Source organism: Protopterus annectens, chromosome 2.part0, assembly GCF_019279795.1.
Source record: "Protopterus annectens isolate FY-2018-M chromosome 2.part0, PAN1.0, whole genome shotgun sequence".
NCBI lineage: Eukaryota > Metazoa > Chordata > Ceratodontiformes > Protopteridae > Protopterus > Protopterus annectens.
Genome location: NC_056728.1, coordinates 507,343,159 through 507,365,879, shown reverse-complemented (window position 1 = coordinate 507,365,879; position 22,721 = coordinate 507,343,159). Strand labels below are relative to the sequence as shown.

The 22,721-nt window shown below is 46.0% G+C and overlaps 1 protein-coding gene across 1 annotated transcript in view; it reads right to left on the bottom strand.

The window, feature by feature from the left end:
* Window positions 1-22,721, bottom strand: part of HOOK3 (hook microtubule tethering protein 3) — a 2,251,851-nt gene that overhangs the window by 622,568 nt on the left and 1,606,562 nt on the right. The window lies entirely within an intron of this gene.

The following is a 22,721-nucleotide window of genomic DNA, read 5'->3' as shown; positions in this document are numbered from 1 at the left end:
CAAGGATCCAATACATCCACCAGGTCGACCGATTGTTTCGGGTAGAGGTTCCATCACTGAACCATTATCTCAGTTCCTCACATTACACTTTAAGCCTTTGCTACAACATGTAAGAGCAAGCATACAGGACACTACTGAATTCCTCTGCATTATAGCACATATGCAGCTTGAAGAAGAGTGGTATTTGTGTACTTTGGATGTTTCTGCATTATATACCAACATCCCCCATTGGGCAGGCCTAGATGCATTGGAGTATTGGTTGACGAAGTCAGAACTATATCCCCCAGGCTTCAATACATTGTTACTTTACTTGTCAGAGCATGTATTGACCAAGAATGTGATATTTTATGGGAATGAATGTTATCTACAGACCAAAGGCACTGCCATGGGGGCTTCTTTTGCCCCTATATATGCAGATCTTTTTATGGCCTATGTTGAAGACCAAATTATCTATGATAGGGCACACAACATCTACATAGATGAGATTGATATATGGAGGAGGTATTTGGATGATTGCTGGATGGTATGGAGATCTGACATTGTCTATCTCAAGGAGTTTGTCACCTATTTGAATGAAAACAAATGGGGTATTGAATTCACGATAACTTAAGACAAAAATCAGATTACCTTTTTGGAAGTCTTAGTCACAAAGAATGCAGATCATACACTAACAGAAATTTATCGGAAATACCCACAAAATAACTCCTTGCTCCATGCCTCCAGCTTTCATCCACCTCATATTTGCAGAAACATTCCAAAGTCACAATTTCTCCGCCTTAGGAGGATTTGCTCAGAGGAAAGGACATGTTCCACCTATGAGTCAGATTTATCTATAAGGTTTCAGAACCGTGGGTACCAAAAGGTGACACTGTTCAGGGTAGACGATTTGCTACCAATACAAATCGTGAGAATCTGCTACAATATATGGAGAACAAACAGAAATCTAATTCTCAAATTAGATTGGTCACCACATATGGGAGAAATACTGATGCTCTCATCAACTGTGTACAGAGACATTGGAACATATTGTTAGCAGATAACAAGCTTAGGGCAATACTGGATGACAGATGTCACTTAAAGACGGAGTCGGAACATGTGATCTTCTTTTAATCATTACAAACACATCAACAGGAATGAGAATTCATCTAAACAAATAACCTTAGAAGGTGGCCCTCTAGTGGGATGCTTCCCATGTGGACATTGTACACACTGTAATAATATGTTCAAAATCAAGGAATTCACAAGCAGAAATACTGGGGAAGTTTTTCCGATAAAATTTTTTGCAAATTGTCAATCAGATTGGGTGATTTATTTGGCATCATGCAGCTGCTCAGACTTTTATGTAGGACAAACCTCCCGGTGTGTAAAATTTAGGATTTCAGAACACCTTAGCGACATTAGGACTGCTAAACCAACCAATGCACTATATAAACATACAATAAAACATCCTTGGGCCAAGTTTAGATTTACTGTGATTGATATTATTCAACAGAATACACGTAACAAATCAGGTTGGCATGGAATAGTAAACAAAATGGAAAAGAAATGGATTATAAAATTGGGTGCAAAATGAATATATGTGATGTAATTTTGTTCATGGACTCTCATCCTCCATCAAAACGGATTACTGTCCACTGTTTGCTGGCTCTACCATGTTTTGTAGTCTTCTCTTGATGTTTCTGAGCCAGCAAATGGCGGCAGCGGGCAGCAGCTGACTGATCTCTAATCTTAATGAGAGAATGAAAAATGTGTGTATGGATTTGCCTTTTGCTAAAGGGCAGGGCAGGAAAAGGGCCATGGACCTGGTAGAGTGAGCCCAGGAGGAGATAAACCTTTTGCTTTTTTGTAATAAACAATGCAAGCAAATCCCCATCTAGCTAAAGAAAACCTTTGGAAATGGAAAAAAAAAAAAAAAAAAAATGGAACTGGAAACTGGAACTTATTGGACTGACTTGACTTATGAAGAATGAAAAAATAGAAATTAAGTCTATTTAAACCTTGAAAAGTTTGGAAAACGGGTAGATTAATAGACTGCTTTATGTATGATTCAGATGCCACTTGGGGTAAGAATGAAGGATTTGTATGGAGAGATACCCTATCCTTATGGAAGACCAAATAAGGAGCCATGGCAGACAAAGCCTGAAGCTCAGAAATCCTCCTGGCTGATGTAATGGCCACTAGAAAGGCAGCCTTCCAAGACAAAATTTTTAGTTCCACTGAAGCTGCAGGTTCAAAGAGGGGAGCCACCAATGCATGGAGGACGAAGGTAAGGTCCCAAGGAGGCACCGAATCTTTGACAGGAGGACGCAAAAGAAAAATGCCTTTAAGAAAAGCCTTACACAGGCTAGGAGAGGACAAGGCGATGCTATCTTCCCAAACATGAAAATTAGAAATGGCTGCCAACTGTACTTTCACCGTGGAGAAGCTAACTCCTTGCTGAAAGATACTAGTCAAAAAATCTAACACCACTGAAACAGGGGCTGTAAAAACATCCAGGTTCCTGTGAGAGGCCCAAATAGAAAAACGCTTCCATTTACTGCAATAAACTTTCCTAGTGGAAGCTTTAAGAGAGGCCACTAGTATAAATTTTACAGGGGATGAAAGACCCGGAGTCCTGGCAATCAATGGAACTGGAGCAACCAAGCTGTCAGCTTGAGGCTGTCCAGGTTGAGCAGGCAGGCCCCTGAGGGATGACAGATTAGATCTGGGCAGGGATCCAGAATCCACGGAGGAGCTAAAAGATGAGACCAAAGGAAGGGAAACCAAACTTGGCAAGGCCAGAATGGGGCAATGAGGATCACTTTGCACCCCAGTCGGCAAGCTTTCTAAAGAAGCTTCGGCATGAGAGGTAATAGAGGGTAAGCATACAGAAGCCCGGGGGGCCAAACATGGACTAGAGCATCACTGGGGGCATTCCCTGGGGAGGGAATCAGAGCGAAGAACTCACTGCACTTCGCATTAGAAGGAGATGTGAAGAGATCGCAGCAAGGTTGCCCCATACAAGGAATGTTTCCTCTGCTACTGTCTGTTTCAGAGACCACTCATACAGCATCAGAATACCCCGACTCAATCTGTCCGCTAAAAAGTTGGAGTGTCCTGGGATGTGCGCTGCAATCAGAAACCGACCGGCGGTGGAAGTCGCCCACTCCCACACTCTCATGGCCTTGTGACACAGGGGATAGGATCTGGTTCCCCCTTGTTTGCTGACATACCAGACAACCGACATGTTATCTGACTGAATTGCAATCATTCCAAGAGGGAGGATAGTGTGAAAGGCTTTCAACACTAAAAGCACTGCCCTCATCTCCAGAACATTTATGTGCAACTTGGTCTCTGTCTGGGACCACATGCCTTGGACTGTCCTTCCCAAACAGTGTTTCCCCCACCCGAGTTGGGAGGCATCCGTGGTCACTGTGGCTTGGACTGGGGATGACACAAAGAGGCGTCCTGCTGCAACCTCTGGTGAACTTAGCCACCAAAGGAGGGACATCCTGCAGGTGTGACTGATTCTGATCGGAAAATCCATGGGCAGGTCTAGCCAAGACCACTTGAACTGCCAGAGTCCATTGAAGAACCTGCATATGAAGGCGTGCACAAGGAAGAATAGATATAGAGGCAGCCATGGAGCCCAGAGACCGGAGAACATCGCTCGCCTTTGGAAATTTGAGGTTCACTATTTGAGCTGTGACACCTGATCCTTTCTGGTGTTAAGAAAACTTTTAGCTGCAAAGTATCTAGCCGTGCCCCGATGAAGTCTATCACTTGTACCGGTTGCAATTGGGATTTGTGAACATTGACTGCAATCCCCAATCGATTTGCCAAGAGAAGAAAGTAGTCTTAGGCCAGACACAGAAGACACTTGGTGGACACAGCGAAGAGCCAGTCATCCAGGTACGGAAAGACCTGAATTCCCTGAAGCCTCAGGTGAGCTGCTACGACTACCATTACCTTGGTAAACACCCTGGGGGCTGTGGTGAGACCGAAGGGTAGAGCTCTAAACTGGAAGTGACTGGCTCCCAGCCAGAAGTGAAGAAACCTCCTGGAGCTTCTGTGAACTTTGATATGGTAGTAGGCATCCAGGAGGTCTAACAAGCACATCCAGTCGCACTCTCGGAGATAAGGTAGAATGGACTGTAAGGTGACCATCCGGAACTTTTGTTTGGTGACAGACAGGTTCAAGGTTGACAGGTCCAATATGGGCATGAGGTCCCCCGTCCTTTTTGGCACTAAAAAAAACCTGGAGTAAACGCCTAATCCGGACTGGCCAAAGGCTACCAGTTTGATGGCTCGTTTTTGAAGTAACTTTAAAACCTCTAAAGCTGCGGCCTCTCTGTGAGGGGGTGGAACATCCGGGAGAGTGTCTTGTAGGTCCGGGCAGGGCAACGAATGGGATAGTGTAGCCTCTGGATATTATTTGTAGAACCCAACGATCTGCAATTATGCACTCCCATGCCACTGGGTGCAATGACAATCTCCCCCCGACTACCTCCAGAGTAGTACAGTCGGGCAAACCACTCAGGGCTGTTGGGCGGGCCTGTCAGAAAAAGGTTCTCTAGACCCGAAATTCCTAGGACCCCCTCTACCTCTGGGTCGGCGTCGATCTTGTCCCCTTCAGCATCTGGGGCAATAGTTGTCCTGAGACTCCTGGAAAAACTGAGATTTCCGGAACCACATCTTCTTTTGCCCTCTTTGATTCCTAGAAAGGACCACTGAGGGTTAGAGAAGCTGATCCCGACAGCAGACAGTCTTCCAGTCTTTTTCGCTCTGGACAAGTGTGTCAGATACTGTCTTCCCGAAAAGGGAGGAACTGTCATAGGGGGCATTGATAAATCACGCCTTGAAGGGGTCTGCAAACTGACAACCTGAGCCAGGCATGACGCCCCATGGCTACGCCTGTCCCAGCCACCTTAGCCGCTCATTCCGTAGCATGGGAAAGGAGATGCATGGACATGTTCGATATCGACTTCAGAGTCGACATTTTTGCGGAGAATAGTTGTTTGTCCTGCTGTGATAAGGACTCTGGGGAGACTCGGCGAATTCTGAGACAAGGTCTCGCTGAAGCCGGATAACATGTGCCAAATAGTTCAGCGCATGGATGGAAAAAGTCACTGATGAATAAACACGCTTCCCAAACCTATCCATCGACCTGGACTCCTTGTCCGGAGGGTGGACTGAGGAACTTTCCTGTGCTAGTTCCTTCTTGGTGGCTGCTGCGACCACCATAGCGTCAATAGGGGCTCCTTTAGACCATGGTTGTCTGTCGGTGGGAGGAGACAGAATCTTATCAGGGCATTTGGGGATAGGCTCTACTTTGTCAGGCTCCTTCCATGCCTGTGTGGTGCTAAGGTCCACCAAGGGATCCGCTGGCAGTGACACCCAGGAAGTAGATGGCCCATGCCAAAAGCCTCCAGGAATAGGGACCCATCCGAAGGTTTTGGGGCTGACCAACCTCCCCTCTGGCGGAGGATCTCATTGATGTCTCCAAAGGAGACACCTTCGGGAGGTGACCTGGGGAAACCTTCTCCCTCATCTAAGTCTGTGTCTGTAGTGATGGACTCAGGGGAGTCCAAGTGCCTCCTTTTGCACTTGCGCTTACGGGGGCCCTCTTCAGTGGGACTCTCTGAAGAGGACTCTTGAGCCGCGAGGGGTTCCTCAAGGGGAATAACCTGAGACTCCTCTGGCACGGGCTGTCCTTGAGACAGGATGAAGGGAGTCGACGCCAAATGCAGAGGGGTCTGGGTGGAATCCGAGGAGATGGGCTGGGGTCTCAATCCTTGGGACAGAACCTTCTCCACCACTTCGAATGCTGATGGAGAGCGTACCTCCTTGGCACTCAGCAAGGAAGAAGCCCTCCCCGGGTCCAAAGCGGGGATCGGAACTGAAGCGAGGGTAGCCTGAGGTCCAAGGGAATGGTTCAGATCAGAACAGGCCAGAGTCGAAGAAGAATCCGTTCCCTCGGTTCCGACTCCCAGTCCACGGCTCCAAGAATCACCTGGATCCAAACTAGCCAGATCCGAGGAAATCAAGGTAACAGCCGGAGTCGAAGTTGGAGGACCTGTCGGCGCCAAGCTACCAGCTCCAAACAGTCACCCGGATCGGGGAAGGAGAGATGGACTGGAAAAAGGGCATGGAGGTCCCCCCTCCGGAGGGAGAGGGGCCTGGCAAGACTCCCATCTGTATTTGGGCCTGAAGAAATCTCCACATCATCCTGTCCATGTCTAAGTCCGATAGGCTCAGAGTCTATCACGAAGAAGCAACCAACTCGGGTCTGGCTGGTCTGCGCAGTAAGGGTGAGGAAGGCCTCGGATCCGAAGATTCCAGCGGCTCCGGCGAGAAACGAGGTGATCGGAGTTGTGGCAAAACTGGCCTCAAAGTCTTTGAAGGAGGGCTAAGGAAAGGCTCCCTGTCAGGGGATCTCTTACGAGGCCTATCCCTCCTCCATTCTTTATCCTCCCTGCGCCTTTCTCTGTCCTTGTCTCTATCTTTTTCTTTCTCTTTTTGCTTGTCTGCCCCAGCACCAGAAGAAGCAGGAGTTTGAATCCCTGTCTGGGTGGGAGGTTTGGTGGGAGTACCGGAGACCGAGGCCGAAGCAGAATCCAGCATAGAAGCAGGGAGAAAACCCCTGGCGACCAATTTGGCCTTTCGATCCCTGAGGGCTCTTGGGTTAAAACCCGCACAGATAGCACACTGGGTGGATAAATGAGGCACACTCAAACAATTTCCGCACAGAGTGTGACCATCAGCCAGTGAGAGCTTGTTGCCACACACTGTACATTTTATGAAGACCGGTTTAGGCTGATCAGCCATAATCCAACACTGAACGCCACTCCCTACCTACAGAAAGAATACAACACATACACGCGCTGAGGTAAAGTGGGCCTAACAGCAACTGACAAGACATAAAAAAAAACCTTTTTCGTTTTTTGAACCGACGAACAAAGCGTTATACTAATAGGGGAGGTAGGATACACTAACTATCACAGGCACACTAAATAGGAAGAACAATCCCAACTTACTTATCCCTGAGCTCAGAGCAAGAGAGACCACGATGCTCAGGGTGCTGCAAACGAGATCTGGGGGAAGGCAGGAGGTGGTGGTGCATTATGGGTAGGGGAGGAGCTCGGAGCAGATGCTAGAAAATAATTTGCGGGCTTGGATCCAATATGGATCCGAATACCCACAAGTTGCAGATAAAATGAAGTTAACTACTTCAGATCAGTAAATTGCCAGGCACTCAGCATGGCTGCTGTACAGGTTAAAACACCACTGTCCAAGGCCAAGAATACAGATTCCATGGGACCTGAAAATATCACTGGCTGTGTTCTACATGAACTACAGAGTGAACTGGCACCTCACTTGTGTGCCCTGTTCAATCACAGCCTCACCTTAGGTTTTGTCTCTACCGAATGGCGCACTGCTACAGTCATCCCTCTCCACAAAGGAAAGGTGACTACAGACCCTGGGAACTAGAACCCCATTAGCCTAATGAGTCTCATATGCAAAGCTATGGAACGCATCACCATGGACCTAATAAACAAGGATACAGGGAATCTCCAAACTCTGGATCCCACACAGTTTGGTTTTGTGAAGGGTAGATCATGCCTGCTCAACTTGGTCAACTTCTTTCAGTCAGTCACCAGAGCTGTGGATGAAGGCAAGGTGGTTCACACAGCCTACCTTGATCTGGCCAAGGCCTTTGATACATTCCCCATTCAGGAATCCTAGGAAAAACTCAGTAAGCTAGGCATCAACCCCTATATCAATAGGTAGGTTGCAAACTGGCACACAGATAGAACCCACAGTGTGAAAGTAGCTGACTCCAAGTAAGACTGCCGACCAGTCACGAGTGGAGTCCCACAGGGTTCAGTCCTGGGTCCTCTCCTGTTTGGTATATACTTCTGTGAAGTCCAGGCCAACATGAAGGGAATCTGGCTGACAAAGTTCGCAGACGATCCAAGTTGGAAGCTATTATCAACTCCCCAAGTGATGTTGACATCCTACAGAAAGGCCTCATGGAGACCGACGACTGGTGTCAGAACCATGGCCTTAAGCTCAATGCCAAAAAATGTGTCATCCCCTTTGGGGAAAACCCAGTTACCACATCGATGGTAGTCCACTGAACACAGAAGGCATTTTAAGAGCTCTGGGAACACAGGTTGACAGCAACCTCTCTTTCGACCACCACAATGCCACTGTAGTCAGTAAGTCCTTCTATGTGGCACATGTCATTACTAAGGGTTTTGCATCCAGGAAGAAAGAGGTCATTGTCTCCCTCTACTCTTCCCTCATTAGGCCAACCATAGAGTACAATGCCCCATTTGGCATGTACCTCACTAGACACCTGCAACAACTGGAGAGGGCGCAAAAGTACCTCACAAAGAGGATTCTAGACCTTAAACACTTGTCCTATACAGACAGACTCGAAAAACTCAACTATTCTCTGTCTCATATCTCCTACTTGGAGGCGATCTCTGCTTGACTTACAAAGCCATGTCTGACCCAGCTCTGTTAAAAATGCTACATCTAAAGAAATCCCAATCCCTCCGCACCACACACTCCAGAGACCTCAACCTCATTACCACAATCAACAGAACGTGCTGGAGGGACAGGTTCATAACCCAGAGACTGCCCATGCTATGGAACAGACTTCCCATACATGTCAAACAGAGCACCTCACTGCCCCTCTTCAAGAGGAATCTTGATGAATGGATGGGAAATAGAAAATTCACCCTGGGATCACTCCAGTGGCTCTACTTGACAAAGGCACTGGGAACTAAGGTCAGCTGGCATGATGCCAGGGTAATCCTATGGGCTAGGCTTGTAAAGGCTCCAGGGCCATTAGCCTAGTACACACCTATGAACCTATTTTGCAGGGTCCCTCTCAAGCTGCCTGCAGCTTGTTGTGTCTGACAGGAATGAGAACCATTACCTGCTGCCCTACAACATACTCTCTAGCTCGAGCATTCCTGTCATGCCAGACATTTTCCTGTTGTTGGGCTTCTGCCAGGTTTTCCTGGGCTAAGCAGAAGAGTTCCCCAAGCCCTGTCCTGAGGATTAGGACATATGCCATAACAGACTACCTGTGGCATTCACACTCACCATTCCACTCATCTGAAATTAAATCTAGAGGCCCCTTCTCCCTATGCCCATACAACTTAAAGGGTGAAAAAATCTGTGGATTCCTGGAGAAGCTCTCTGTAAGCAAACAGATGGGGGCAAATATTTGTCCCTGCCCCTCTTAAACTAGCCTGCAAATGCCCGTAGCATCATTTTGAGTGTAGAGGTTAACCTCTTAAGACCATTAGTCTGAGGATGGTAGGGGGTGGTCTTCAGGTGCTTCACCCCACAGTACTTCCACAGACATGCCAGCAGGTCTGACATGAAATTGGCAGCTCTGTCAGTCAGTACTTCGTTTGGGAAACCTACCCTGCTGAAAATCTCTAAGAAAGGATTTGCCACATTTTCTGCCTCAATGGAGGACAGGACCACTGCCTCAGGGCATCTGGCAGCATAATCTACTACTACCAGGATATACTTTTTCTCTGTGGAACATGGGGTACTCGGTGGCCCCACAATATCCATAGCTACCCTCTGAAATGGCTCTCAATCACAGGCAAAGGCATCAAAGGAACTTTCACCTTGTCTCCTGCCTTACCTACCTTTTAGCATTGCTCACAGGTCCTGCAGTACCCAGTTACATCTCTGGAAATCCCAGGCCAATAGAAGTTCTGCATAATACGGCTCTTTGTATGTTTTATGTCCAAATGACCTGCAAAGGGAATATCATGGGCTATGGGTAGAGGTGCCAGATGGTAGGCTCTGGGCACTACCAACTGCTGTATACTCTCACCCTCTAGCCCTCCCTCAGAGGTCCACTCTCTATACAGTAACCCTTTGTCCCAGTATACAGATTCCCCCTTCCCTGGAGAATCAGGTGTCTCACTAGCCACCTCCCTCGGGCCTTGTAATGTAGGGTCTGACAGCTGAGCCTGTCTCATCTGTCTCTTTGTAACCCTTCCCAACTCCCCTTCCACAGGAAGTCTGGTATTCTCGGACAGCGGTGCTTCACTGTCAGCCTGGGTACTACTACTCACCTCTGCCCTTGCAGTCACTCTATCCAAGGAGAAAGTACAGTTTTGTACCTACCATAAATGTAGATGTTCGAGTGCTAATACAGCTGCAGTAATCACATATGGGTTCTCTGCCATCAGGCGGTCCCTCGGTCAGCCGAATTCCAAAGTCTTGGTCCGGCGTCGGTTATTGTCGCTTTCTCTTCTGACGTCAGTGAGGCCAGAGTATATAAGACGCAGCTGACGCCATGTTCTTCAGTCTTTCTTGCCCCAGATGTCAGGTGCCCCCAGAAGGAAGGCAATACCTAAATAGTGCTTATATACATATACAAGCAATGCAATATAATCCAAAATCAGTGGTAACAAGCAAATAAAACATAGCCGGATAACCCAGTCAGGTAGTATGAAGAGGTTGCTAGGCCTCATGCCTTTACCAAGTGGGGAAGGAGGGAGGGAAATCTGTACTGCAGCTGTATTAGCACTCGAACATCTACATTTATGGTAGGTACAAAACTGTACTATGTTCATCGTGCATACAGCTGCAGTAATCACATATGGGTAGAATCCCAAAGCTATGTACTGGGTGGTAGGTACTAGGAGGAACTGGGTTGAGCCAGAATGCCCTGCAAAACAGCAATGGCAAAACCTGCTCTTGTTCTGGAATATAAAGGCAGATGGTAGTGTTTTGTGAAGGTATGTACAGAACTCCAAGTGGCTGCCTCCAAAATATCTTTGGTAGGAACTCCTCTGAGGAAGGCTGTAGAGGCAGCTGTGGCCCTGGTGGAGTGGGATCTGATACCTGCAGGAACAGATTTTCCATGATAGGAGTAACAAAACCGTATGCAGTGGCCTATCCACTTTGAAATAGTCTGTTTTGTAACTGGCTTCCCTTGAGCCCCTACAGCATAAGACACAAAGAGTTGTTCTGATTTCCTGAAGGACTTTGTTCTGTCCAAATAATAACGAAGCTGCCTATGGATGTCTAAGGAGTGTAGCAGCCTTTCCCCTTTGTTTTGAGGATTGGGGTAAAAGGTGGGTAGGTGTATGGCTTGATTTAAAGCTACCCTGGATACCACTTTAGGCATAAATGATGGGTTGGTACGAAGGGAAACCCTGTCCTGATGGAAAATGAGAAAGGGCTGCACCGCCATGAGGGCCTGAAGTTCAGAAACCCTACGAGCTGAAGTGATGGCCAGAAGGAAGGCTGTCTTCCAGGACAAATATTGCAAATCTGTTGAGGCATTGCAAATCTGTTGAGGCAGTTGGTTCAAAAGGAGGCAATGTTAATTTTTCTAGTATGTAATTAAGATCCCAGGCTGGTATTGGTTGTTTCCTCGGTGGTCTTGTATTCTTAGCCTCTCTGAGGAACTGTCGTAAGAGTGGGTGAGAAAATAAAGGAGGATCAGTGTTGAATTCTGCAGAGATGGCTGAGGCATGGATTTTTATGGAAGAAAAAGAAAGTCCATTGTTCAATAGCTCCGCTAGGTACTGTAATACCTGAGGCAAGTTCAGTTTTCTATGGTCCTGGCCTTTTTTCTCATTCCAAGAGCAAAACCGCTTCCATTTTGCGGAGTAAGCTTTTCTTGTAGCTGGCCTTCTGGCCTCCAAAATGACATCCTGTACCTCCTTGGAGAGTAGGTTCTGTTGTGTTAAGGAATTTTCCATGCAGGGAGATTGAGTGTTTTCAGCTGACCGTGAAGAGTTTTGTAGCTGTGCTGAGTCAGCAGAAGAGGCATTAGAGGCAGGGACCAGGGAGGAGTATGTGTTAGGCTCCTCAGGAGTGGGTACCAGTGTTGCCTTGGCCAATCTGGAGCAATCAGTAACATCTTCGGTTTGTCTGTTCTTGCTTTCAAAAGCACCTTGGGCAGAAGAGGCAGAGGTGGGAATGCGTAAACTGTCCATGCTGTCCAACTGAATGAAAGGGCGTCCACTCTCCAGGCCTGTGTGAAAAGTCTTTGAACAAAACTTTTCCAATTGATGATTCCTGTGGGAGGCAAAAAGATCTATGTCTGGCCTCCCCCATGCTTGGATTATTTCTGCAAACACCTGAGGATGTAACTTCCATTCATGTGGATCTGTCATTTTTCTGCTTAGATTGTCTGCCAGTGTGTTTTCCAATCCTGGCAAGTACTGTGCTTGAAGTTCGATTTGTCTTTCCAGAGCCAAGTTCCAAAGAGTCATGGCTAGTCTGCACAAGGGGTATGAATGTGTTCCTCCTTGTTTGTTTATGTACCACATTACCGTGGTGTTGTCTGTTCTTATCAGTAATTGTCCTAGATGCAGGAAGTCCTTGAAAGCTGTAATTGCATTTATTACTGCTAGCATTTCTTTTTGATTGATGTGAAGGTGCTTTTCTTTTTGGGACCATTTGCCCTGAATGCACCTGTTCGTCATGTGCGCCCCCCAGGTGTAGTCTGAGGCGTCTGTGGTTATGACTTGTTTTGCTTGAGGCTTGCAGAATGGGAGGCCTTTGTTTGCTTGACATGCTTGGGCCCACCATAGAAATTCCTTTTGCAAACATGGAATTATTGGTATTATTGTTTCCAAACTGTGACTGTGTTGAGACCATAGGTTTTTTAGGTACCATTGAAGTTTCCTCATATGCAGCTTTGCAAATGGGGTTAATAGAATGCAAGATGCCATGAATCCCAGAGCCTGCAGGATTTTCCTTGCAGTAAGCCTGGTACTTTTTGCTAGTATTTTGAAGTACTGAGATAGTTGCCCTTGTTTTTCTGGTGTAAGGTAGGCCATCTGGGTGTTTGTGTCCAAGTTGGCACCCAGGAAAGTTATTTTCTGGGATGGTGTTAGCCTTGATTTCTCTTTGTTGATTGTATATCCCAGAGAAAGCAGTAACCGTGTCACATATGCCAGATGTTCCAGAAGTATGTTCTTGCTGTCGGCTTGGATCAGGCAGTCGTCCAGATAAGGGTAAATTTGTATCCCTTGAAGTCTGCAGTAGGCAATCACTGATGCCAGGCACTTTGTGAATACTCTGGGCGCAGTAGATAAGCCAAAGGGCAATGCAGAGAATTGATAGTGGATTGAACCTGCAAGAAATCTGAGGTATCTTCTGCAGCTTTGTCTGATTGGGACATGCAGGTATGCCTCCTTGAGGTCCAATGTTACCAGCCAGAACTCCTTGCCCAGCATGGGAAGAAGCTGCTGTAATGTGAGCATCTTGAATTTTGGTACGATTAGAAATGTTTTTAGGGTGGATAAGTCCAAAATGGGTCTCCAGTCGGTTCCTTTCCTTGGTACCAGGAAAAGTCTTGAATAAAAACCTTGACCTTGTTGGTGGGTAGGTACCTCTTGAATAGCTCGCATGCTTATGAGCTTTGAAATTTGCAGTTGTGCCTCTGCCCTTTGATTTTGTGGCAGGTTTGGCATGCCTCTCATTTTTGGAAGAGTGTGAAATTGAAATTTGTAGCCTCTGTTTATAATGTCCAGGATCCATTTGTCTGTTGTGACAATATGCCAATTGCTTGCAAATAGTGCTAGTTTTCCTCCCAAAGGTGCTGCCAGCTGAGACATGCTTGGCATGGAAATGAGGGAGTCATTGGGTTTGCTTCCTGTATTGTTGTGCACTGTCTTCGCCACCTCTTGTGCTGGAGTTTGCCATTGTCGGCCTCTATATGATCCTTGTGATTGCCCTCTTCCCCTTGTGCATCTGTATCTACCTCTTTGGGGCTCGTCAGTGGCTGGAAAGGACCAGTTTTTTGAAGGCCAATTTCTGCTAAAACGTGGTGGTTGGACCTGTAAGAAAGCTTTGACAGTTTGCATAGATTTGGCTTTTTCTTCCATTTTCCGTAGTATCTCCTCAGCATTAGTACCAAACAGCACATCCTTTTGTAAAGGAGCATCTAGAAGTTTAGCTTTCACATGATCAGGTAAATTTTGTTCCCTAAGCCAGGCGTGTCTGCGAATGATTGATCCTGTAGCTGCCGCTCTACTTGAGGCCTCTAGGGCATCATAACCACATTGTAAAGTGTGTTTACCCACTTGATGTGCATTATGCATCATATCCTGCAACTCCTTTAAATCTTGTTGTTCAGGTTGAGACATTTTGTTCCTCAATTATGATAACAGGAACTGTTGATATTTAAGCATATGAAACTGACAATTTAAAACCCTCATGGCTAGGGTGGCCGAGGTATATACCTTTTTCCCCCACCTTTCCAAAGATCTTGATTCCCTTTCTGCAGGAAGTGGATTTTTGGCAGTGGAGGCCTTCAATCCCTTGGGGCCTTGTGAAATGGTTTCAGGGTCAGCATTATGGCTTTTGAAGAGAAATTGGTGAGAGCTGGGTACTCTGTAATACCTATCAGGTTTGACTGGAGCAGGAGGCAGAGAATCCGGGTTATGACAAGCCTCCGAATAGACATCATCCAGTATGTTCAAAACAGGGGGTATAGCCAGAGGTCTGTGTTGAGGTAACAAAAGAAATTCCCTAAGTCATTTCTTGGAATCTGAAAAGTCTTGGCCTTCCCAATGGAAGTGTTCCCTCAAGGCGTGTAAGGTTTCCCCAAAGGAAAAATCCTCAGGAGGGGATACAGAGGGAATGGACTGTTCTGCATCCGAATCCTCAAAAGGAGAGTAAGAGTGTTCCTCTGCATCAGAATGTTCTGATAAAATGGATCCCTGATCAGAAGAGGGAGAATCTTCCTCCACTCTGGGTCTCTTGTCTGGAGGGGGTTGAGAACCTCTGATAAGAGTAATTAAATCCTCAGCCATTCTAAGCATCTGTTTTTTAGGCATGGGACCTGGAGATGGGCCCTGTACAACAGGCCTCATGGGCTGCCTGGCTGCTTTGGATTTAGTAAAGGCCTTAACTGAAAAAGAAGATGAGGGCCTAAATACACCATGGGTGGAGGTGGACCTGTCCACATTAGTAGGCTCAACATTAGCAGAGGCTTCGGTTGTAGTCTGGGAAAGGGCCGAGGACCCAGCGGTCTCGGGTACAGAGGACACCGCCAAAGAAGTGTCGTCGGTAGTCAGGGACAGCAAAGGCGTCTCGCTGAGAACTGGACCACGTGTAGCCTGTTTTGGCGTGGTGTCGGCGGGGACCGCGGGCCTCGCGTGTCGGTCCTTTTCCTTGCGTTTTTTTGGTCAAAACGGTAGTCGGAGTGTCCGACGACATTTTATAATCAAAAGCTTTACCAAAGTAGTGCTGGGCAAACTCCGCCCGACGCTTAATAGTGCGTTTATTGAAGGTAGCGCAAAAGCTACAGCCCGAGACGTCGTGGTCTGGGCCCAAACAAGGTATGCAGTGGGAATGGAAATCCTTATGCGGTATTTGCTTCCCACAAGAAATACAATTATTAACTTTTTCTGACATCGGTCTGAGGCAAGAAAAGTTTCCCCAATGGGGTACTTAGCTTTAATGAAGACTTCGGATTCCAAAATATTCGTAATTCAGGAGCTGGCCGACGGGCACTTGCGAACTGCTTCTGCTTCGGGCACCGTGCGGCAAAAAAGACTGAAGAACATGGCGTCGGCTGCGTCTTATATACTCTGGCCTCACTGACGTCAGAAGAGAAAGCGACAACAACCGACGCCGGACCAAGACTTTGGAATTCGGCCAACCGAGGGACCGCCTGACGGCAGAGAACCCATATGTGATTACTGCAGCTGTATGCACGATGAACATCATCAGTACCCACAAGCAGCTGTGGCTCACCTTCAGTCTCATTGCTACAGGGTAGCTCCCTCCCTGAAGTAACCACCTCACCAGTTCTGGCTGCAAGTGTGCGGTATGTCTGGGTCTCATCCAGGCTACCAGACCCATATGCTAGTCTCCAAGCCTGACTGCGTGTAACTGCATGCACACACGGTACTGCATTATCAAAATCATTCCCTATCAGGACTTCTGCAGGGATATCCTCAAATACACCTACTTGCTTACTTCCTTTTCCACCCTCCCAGTCAGGGTGAACCCTAGCCAAAGTTATTTGGAATGGGGTCCCTCCTAGAGCTCTGACTGGAGTAGACTGCCTAAGCAAGTAGTGCTCCTTTGTAACTATTGCAGGCTTCACAATGGTTAGGTAAGAGGCGCTCTCTCTCTTAGCCGTGGCCTCTTTCCCATTCACTAAGATAGGACATAATCCTCTTGTGGTAGTTTGATACCTTTGTTGTCTCAAGACAACTTACTGTTGGCATTTTGTCAATCCACTTACTGGCTCTCCCACCTTTTGTTCCCCAGCTTGCCTCTGTGGACATCTATATGCTAGCTGCCCCCACTGGCTGCATTTAACACATTTAACTCTAGGTCCTGGATGTCTACCTGGACTAGTGCCTTCCCCTGCTTCTGGCGGACTCTGTTGGAGCAGTATGGGCTGCCAGCCATGGGTTCCCTTAGACCCATGGGCAGCACTGGGTGTCCCTTTCCTGTGCAGTGATGCCCTGCTTGCTAGGTATAGGTCTCCCTTCTTCCCCAACTCATCTACAGTTATGTATTGTCTATCAGCTAACCCGATTCTCATGCCTTCAGGCAAAGTGCTAAGGGCTTGTTCCCTAACCAAAAGGTCTGCCAGCCCTTCAAAAGTGGTAACCTGACATCCACTCACCCACCTATGAAAATAAGTGCTTAGTTCAGCAACATGTTCATGCACACTTTCATCTGCCTTGCGTCTATGCTCATGAAACTTTTTTCTATAAGTTTCAGGTGTTAACTTAAAAAAATTCTAGCAAACAATTCTTTACAACATTATAATTTAAACAGTCAGCATCAGATAATTTGGAAAGAACAGTTACAGCTTTACCATGGAGTAAGATGGTCAGCAACCGTACCCAGAGCCCTTTGTCAACATTATACTGTTTACATACTCTCTCAAACATATGAATGAAACTATCAAAATTATCCCCTTCTGTAAATTCTGGAAGAAATTTACTGACCTTTGCTGCTTCTGGGGTTCAGTTACTCCCTTCCCTATTATCTCCATGACACTGGCAAAGAGTCAGCATCTCCTTTTCATGTTGCCTCTGCCTCTCCTCCTGCTCAGTCTCCAGATGTCTCAGTTTCTCTGCTGCTTCTGTTTCCAAATGTTTGCCCTCCAACCCAAGTCTCTAACTCCAGATGGATTTTTAAGTCCTCTGTGGAAAGGTCGAGCTGTCCATTTTCTGAGAGTTGTACATCTCCACGGCCAGTCTAATTGTCCTCCTGGTTGCTATTCTCTGATGCAGCTGTGACTAAAGCTGCAATCACATCTGCTTTAGTCAGGATGGCATGCACCAATCCTTTAGCCTGGCACATCTCAGCCAACTGGCTCCTTGTCAGCTTGCCATACTCCTCTGTTGACATGCTTGCCTGCTCTCCCTAACTACTCAAACAAACAAAAAAAAAAAAACAATTGTGATATGAACTCTGAATATTCACTGTGTAGCTGATTAAGAGTACAAACATCTTCAGTGACCACTGCAGACAGGCTAAATGAATTAAATATACACACCACTACAAGCCAATTAATATGTGATGTGGCTATCTCACCACTATCACCCAATTAATATGTGATGTGGCTATCTCACCACTATCACCCAATTAATATGTGATGTGGCTATCCCACCACTGCCAAACAATTAATATGTGATGCCCCTTGCACTGGCCCAGTAATCAAGGAGCCTTAATCCTCACCACTAGCACCAGTGAGGGACGTGCACATTGGGAGGATGACAGGTATACACACAGTAAAGTACAATTTCCATTAAGAGCACACAGAGATCACAGTCAGTCTGGGGTTGGTTTCTTCCTCTTTCTTAAGATCCCCAATAAGACTTCCCACTGGCACAGCTATAAGGTCAAGATCTCAGCCGAGTGGTCAAGCCAAAACCTCCAGCACCGTCTCTGTCCAACCAGTGCTTCGCACACACAGTTTGAGATTTGATTTATATGCAAACACACACACTCCTGGGAAGGCTGGCACAGGTTCACTAGCTATGCCCCTTATGCCCAGACTATAATGTAGCACCAGCTGCCACCAACCATCAGCTACTATAAGTCCCTTCCCAAAGGGTGACCAATTCTACTGTGTAATGTTACTATTATCCAAATGGTAAGTGTGACCAAGACTTAAGTCTATTAAGGAGTGGCCTATCAGGGTCACCAAATATATATGCAAGTACACTAAGAGCTTAAATATCTCTAAACAAACCAACCACAATTGAAAGGTTTAAATATATTTAATAAATGATAAAAGAACAAGACAATACTCAATAACTCAGCACAGTGACAGAGTTCAGAATCACAGGAAATATTTAAAAACAACATTGCAGGACAGTCTCATATAAATGCAGAAAACATCTAAACTAATCTCACTATATTCCTATCTATCTCTAAGACAGATTACTGTAATCTAGTACTTACTATTAGCAAGACAAGTGCTGATGAGAGGATGTTTCTAGGTCCAAAGACAAATACAAAATGCACAGACGTTCTCTGAGAGAGAGTTCTTAAATTAATAACAAGACATTACTGCTGGGCAACTGGATGATATCACTCTGTCACCCCTGCCTTCAGTTCCCAGGCTTACAGAAACTTAAAATTTAGCACCTATGTGTCAAAATTAGTCATCTTTCAGAAGTTTGCCTATAACTGCAAGTTGTAAAACAGTTAAACACTAACATTTGAAACCTGTAATTATTTCTGTTTCCAGACAATAGAAAGAACTTCTAGCTGTAGACATCCTGTCTTCTTGCTGAGATAAATAAAATTGTAAAACTCTTTATTTTATTTATTTGACATTTGTTAACCATGTTAGTCCAACTGAGCTAGAGGCCCACTTTCAGTGGAGACCCAAGGAGAGAAGATCCAGAAATTTTAGAAATACAAAGAAAATTCTGACACAGTTAACAGTTAATCAAACAAAGTACAAAGGAGCATTAGTACAACTAAAAGATAATTACATGCACAGAAATATGAGAAATAAGATAAAATAAAAGCATAACAAGGTAATTGTTGTAATGCCAGCAAATGTTTTAGCAAGCAGGTGAATAATAATGAAACACATCCCATATATCTTTATCATGTAATCTAGCAATTATTTTCTCACAGTTTACAAGCTAACTCTGTATGTTCCAACTTCTACTATGAAAAAGTACAGTTGTGTACCTACCATAAATGTAGATGTTCGAGTGTATTCACTGTTGCAGTCATTACAATTGGATTATCCTGCTGGCAGGCTACCCGCAGTCGGCCTGAATTTCAAAGTCCTGGTCCGGCGACCGGTTGCTGTCACCCCTCCCTGACGTCAGTGTGCCAGGGGTATAAAAGATGCAGCAGACGCCATTTTCTTCAGTTTTTCTTGCTCCAGATGTCAGGTGCCCCCAAAAGGGTAGGCTAATTTATGCCAATAAACATGCATACAGTAAAGTGAAATTCTACCTTCATCTATAAGCAAATACACCACATAGGTTGTATAGAATAGAGAAGTACAGATAAGGCCCAGCAAAGGAAAAGGGGGATGGTGGGTGGGTAACCTGGACTGTAACAGTGAATACACTCGAACATCTGCATTTATGGTAGGTACACAACTGAACTATGTTCATCATGCTTCACTGTTGCAGTCATTACAATTGGGTTGAATCCCAAAGCTAAGGTTGGGCGGCTGGGGCTAAATAGGATTAGGAGAGGCTATGAGGCCCTGCAGAACTGCAGTGACAAAGCCTGCTCTAGATTTAGAGTAGAGAGGTAAGTGATAGTGCTTTGTAAAAGTATGCACTGAACTCCAAGTTGCCGTCTCTAAGATGTCTTTGGTTGGTACTCCTCTGAGGAAGGTTGCTGAAGTGGCTGCTGCTCTGGTTGAATGTGGCCTAATGCTCTTAAGCACTGATTTGCCAAGCTGTGAATAGCAGAAACGAATGCAGTGGCCTATTCATTTGGAAATAGTCTGCTTTGAGACCGCTTTTCCTTGTGATCCTGCAGCACATGCCACTAAAGTTGCTCAGTCTTTCTGATAGCTTTGGTTCTGTCCAAGGAGAAGCATAGCTGCCTGTGAATGCCCAAAAAATGCAGAACTCTCTCAGCCTTATTCTGTGGGTTTGGATAAAAGGTAGGCAAATGAATTGTTTGATTCAGGGCCACACTGGACACTACCTTAGGCATAAATGTCGGGTTTGACCTCAGAGAAACCCTGTCCTGATGGAAAATGATAAAGGGTTCCACAGCCATGAGTGCCTGTAACTCTGAGACTCGTCTTTCAGAAGTTATTGCTAGGAGCAGAGCTGTTTTCCAAGATAAGAATTTTATATCAGCTGTAGAGGCTGGCTCAAAAGGAGGCAGTGTGAGTTTTTCCAAGACATAATTTAGGTCCCATGCAGGTATTGGTGTTCTCCTTGGAGGTCTTATGTTTTTGGCCCCGCTGAGGTACTGCCTTAGTAATGGATGAGAAAATAGAGGTGGTTCTGTATTGTAGTGAGCTGAAATGGCAGAGGCATGAATCTTAATTGAGGAAAAGGATAGGCCTTTGTCCAGCATCTCAGTTAAGTATTGTAAAATCTGAGGAATATTTGGTACAATCGTGTCAATTCCTTGTGCCTGGTTCCAAGCACAGAATCTCTTCCATTTTTCTGCATAAGATTTTCTGCTGCTAGGCCTCCTGGCCTCCAAAATGACATTCATCACCGCTTTAGACAGAGGCGTGTTTTGAATGGTTACATTATCTGCCATGCTGCCAGGTTTAAGGTCCTGAGATGGCTGTGCAGGATGTTTTGTTGGGTCAATAAGTGAGGAATTTGAGGCAATGTCCAGGCTGGGCATTGAGACAGGCTCTTTAGGACTGGGTACCAGTGCTGGCGGGGCCAGTCTGGGGCAATCAGTATCATTTTTGGCTTCTCTTGTCTGACCTTTAGGAGTACCCTGGGGAGGAGAGGCAGTGGGGGAAAGGAATATGCTGTTAAGTTTTTCCAGCTGAAAGACAGAGCATCCACTTTCCATGCTAGCTTGTGATACGTCCTTGTGCAGACTTTCTGTAGTTGGCAGTTGTGAGGCAAGGCAAACAGGTCTATGTCCGGGCATCCCCAGTTCCTTGTTATCATGCTGAAGACATGTGGATCCAATTTCCACTTGTGGGGATCCATTAGGTTTCTGCTTAGTTCATCTGCCAGAGAATTTATCCTTCCTGGCAGGTATTGTGCTTGCAGATGTACTTGGTAAGTCAATGCTGTGTCCCACAAAGTCATGGCTAGTCTGCAGCGGGGGCAGGAATGTGTACCTCCCTGCTGGTTTATGTACCACTTGATTGTAGTATTGTCCGTCTTTATCAATAGTTGTCCTGGATGAAGTAGATCCTTGAAGGCTGTCAAGGCATTTTGAACAGCTAGCATCTCTTTGTGATTGATATGTAGATGCATTTGGCTTGCGGACCATGTGTCCTGAATACATCTTCCTGCCATATGGGCCCCCCAGGCATAATCTGATGCATCTGTTGTTAATGTCTGCCTGGCTGTGGGTAAAGTGAAAGGCTGTCCCTTGTTGTGGTGACAGGCCTCTGCCCACCATCGAAACTCCTGTTGCAGGCAGGGAATGAGGGTAATTATTGTTTCCAGGCTGTGGCAATGTTGAGCCCAAACACTTTTTAGATACCATTGTAGTGTCCTCATATTCAGTCTTGCATATGGAATTAGCAGAATGCAGGATGCCATGAAGCCCAAAGCCTGCAGAATTTTTCTTGCAGATAACTGGGTCTTTGTTGCCAACATTTTGAAATAAGTAGTCAGTTGTCTTTGTTTGTCTGGCATTAGATAAGCCATCTGGGCAGTTGTATTTAAGCTTGCACCCAGGAATATTATGTCTTGTGAGGGTACTAGTTTTGATTTCTTTTCGTTTACTGTGTACCCTAGGCATGGTAGTAATCTTTTTACAAACGCCAGATGCTGTAGTAAAATGTCCTTGTTCTCTGCTTGAATAAGGCAATCGTCCAAGTAAGGATAGATTTGTATTCCTCTGTCTGAAAAATGCAATTACTGGTGCCAGGCATTTTGTGAAGACCCTGGGCGCAGTAGATAAGCCAAAGGGCAGTACAGGGAATTGGTAGTGCATTGAGCCAGCTATAAATCTGAGGTATCTTCTGCATGAATGTCGGATTCGGAAATGCAGGTATGCCTCTTTTACGTCTAAAGTCACAAGCCATGCCTTCTTGCCCAGCATGGGCAGAAGCTGCTGCAGAGTCAACATTTTGAATTTCGGAATATCCAGAAATGTGTTTAGAATAGACAGGTCCAGTATTGGTCTCCATGCATTGCCCTTTCTGGGCACCAAGAAGAGTCTTGAGTAAAATCCTAGTCCCTACTCTTGCTGTGGCACTCGCTGAATGGCCCTCATGTCCATGAGGGCTGAAACTTGTTTTTGAGCCTCTGCCCATTGATTGTGTGGCAGGGTCTGGCTTTTTGTTTGCCCTTGGCAGGGTGTGAAAATGGAACCTGTAGCCTTGAGAAACTATATTCAAGACCCATTTGTCCTGGGTGATCATGCATCAATTTTGTGAAAAAAGTGCTAGTTTTCCCCCCAAAGGGGCTGCCAGAAGATAAGTGCTTGGTGCTGGCAGGGGAAAGTCATTGAGACTGTTTCCTGTATGGCTGTGATTTATCTTCTCTGCTTTTGGAGGTAGAAGCACCCCATTGTTTAGGCCTGTATGAGCCCTAAGGCTGGGATCTGCCTCTGGG